General features: G+C 37.1%; 1 protein-coding gene across 1 annotated transcript in view; it reads left to right on the top strand.

The window, feature by feature from the left end:
- Window positions 1–1118: 1118 nt before the first annotated feature.
- cgnl1 (cingulin-like 1) overlaps window positions 1119–2286 on the top strand; it is a 38592-nt gene continuing 37424 nt past the window's right edge. The window contains exon 1 of the mRNA XM_015391828.1: window positions 1119–1277. The gene's annotated coding sequence lies outside the window, so the exon portion shown is untranslated. The remainder of the gene's footprint in view (window positions 1278–2286) is intronic.

Genomic DNA, 2286 nt, shown 5'->3' on the forward strand with positions numbered 1-2286 from the left:
ATTTTCTTTATTCAACCAGGTTAACCCCGTTGAGATCTGGATCTCATTTTCAAGGGGGGACCTGGACAGAGATCTGCAATACGCTGCAACCTGGTTACAAAAAATAAATCCCAATGAATACATATGAACAAATATAAAACAATAAAAACAATTTAAAAGCAGTGACACTGTTTCATAGAAGCTTGTTGTCTATCTTTAAGAACCGCTCGGAATAAGTCCAATGAAATAGTGTCTGACATCTTGAGCTCAGACTGGAGCTGATTCGTTATACTCCTGGTTTAAAACATAACTGTTTGGCAATTTGATTAACACCTGCAATCTAAAAAAAAAAAATAAATAAAAGTAAAATCAGAGTTAGGTTATAATGCAAACCAAATCCAAAAATTTAGGTTGGAGTCTATTACAAAAGAATATTCAAAGATTTTTATATATATATAATCCTTTGGATCATAAATTGAAGAAGTCCTTCAGAGCACCAATTATTTTAGCAAAAAATAAGTTAAATTTCATGAACAATAAAAAAAAAGTTGTAAATAAGATGTTAAATATCAGAGGGAATCCGCAAAACTAAAAGATAGAAATGCAATTATTTATTTAAATATATTACCGTATTATATTTCCTAAGCACTTCCTAAGCACCCTTACTCCTCTTCGGTCCACTAGATGGCGCTCTAGCTTTTTAAAGACATGCATTACCAATAACTTTTATGCAAAGTGTTAATAAGTAGTGACGTACAAACAGTAGTTTTTTTTTTTTTTTTTTTTTTTTATCATTACAGAATATTTAATAAGATGCAATCAAATGTTTCCCAAAAAGTTTAAAAGAATCTCCATGAGTAGGCCTATTTTTTCTACAAAAGTTATAATTTCACAAAAGTAATTATTCATCACCATTTCTGCGTGTAAATATAATTTTTGAGTGATACTTCCTTTGTTTTATTTCTATAATTCAGGACCTTGTAGTGACTGAAGCTGTGCTGGATGTAAAGCGGCTGAAAAGTTTGACCGAACATTTCCTGGAAGTCTGTGCAGCAGGTCTGCGGTGAGAATCCGCTCGTGGATCTGAGTGGGTGGGCGGGTTTGTGCGCTCCTCTCCGGAGGCGGAGCGGCCGGACTCCTCCCGGAGGATCGGACGCCCTTCTCTCTCACTCAGCAGACTTTATCGGAGCAAACAAGTTTGCAAACTGCAGCAAGACTTTCCCCCGTTTTTTTTTGTTTTTTTTACCAATCTGCAAACAAACGCGTCTAAGCAGCGGAAGGAAAGAGACTCTACCCTGGTGAGTAGCAGCAACACAACTAGAGGGACAGAAAAGTAACTTTTAAGGCAGATTCACCTCATTATTCATTAGGATGAAGAATAACTTTTAGAGCTTAAACTTAGAGGCGCGTTTCCACCTGTTGCACTGAGCATCAAACTGATCCCAAACCAGCACTTTCTTTAAGCTGTGTGTTTTGCCCTGTTCCTGCACAGTGATGGGGATTTTACCAGTGTTTACTATATCCACACAACCTGACGCTCACATTCACGTTACGTAAGTTTACCGTATTTTCCCACAGTGTAAACCATGGCTCAGTGGAGGGACCAGGGGTACTTTCTTCCTCTCTCTGGAACCTTGCACCCTTTCTGCCCCAGATCTACGGTCACCTTTAGGGCTGATGTTTCAGAAGATGCCAGAAACCATGAAAAATGTAGTGTGTCCTGTTTGGTGTGTTCTGTTTCCTCCTTTATTTTTTTCCCTCGTCCATTACACCAGTTTCAAAATATCTCTTTATTATAATGTTCTTAAAATAAGTACAAAGTTAAAATATTTTCTTTGCTGTTTAATTTAGGAATCAGACATGAAAACTGAAGGAACAATAATACAAATTTGTCTGATTTTTGATGTGAACAAAACGATAAAGACAAAATTAAAACAAAATAAAAGTGACATAAATAAGCAGGGACATTCTCCAGACCTGAATAACCTTTCTTCTCTTAAGATTGTTACATGAGAAACATGCTGAAAGGTCAGGGATGCATCTGTATTCAGTGCAGGTGATCAGCTTCTAGATTTATGCCTTCCAGCTTTATGAGGCTGAAACACTTGGCCTTCATTCTTTGCTAATAAACGCTCAATATCAGATTAAAGGAATAGTACACCCAAAACATGATTAGCCTTCATTTTCTACTCACCCCCATGCTGAACAACACCCTGGAGTACTTTTTTGATATCTCAAATGCATCTGGAGATCTGGGAGGCTTCTTGCTGTCTGCTGACATTCAAATAATGGAGGTCTATGGTGACC

The sequence above is a fragment of the Cyprinodon variegatus genome, unplaced genomic scaffold (genome assembly GCF_000732505.1).
Source record: "Cyprinodon variegatus isolate N-32 unplaced genomic scaffold, C_variegatus-1.0 Scaffold561, whole genome shotgun sequence".
NCBI lineage: Eukaryota > Metazoa > Chordata > Actinopteri > Cyprinodontiformes > Cyprinodontidae > Cyprinodon > Cyprinodon variegatus.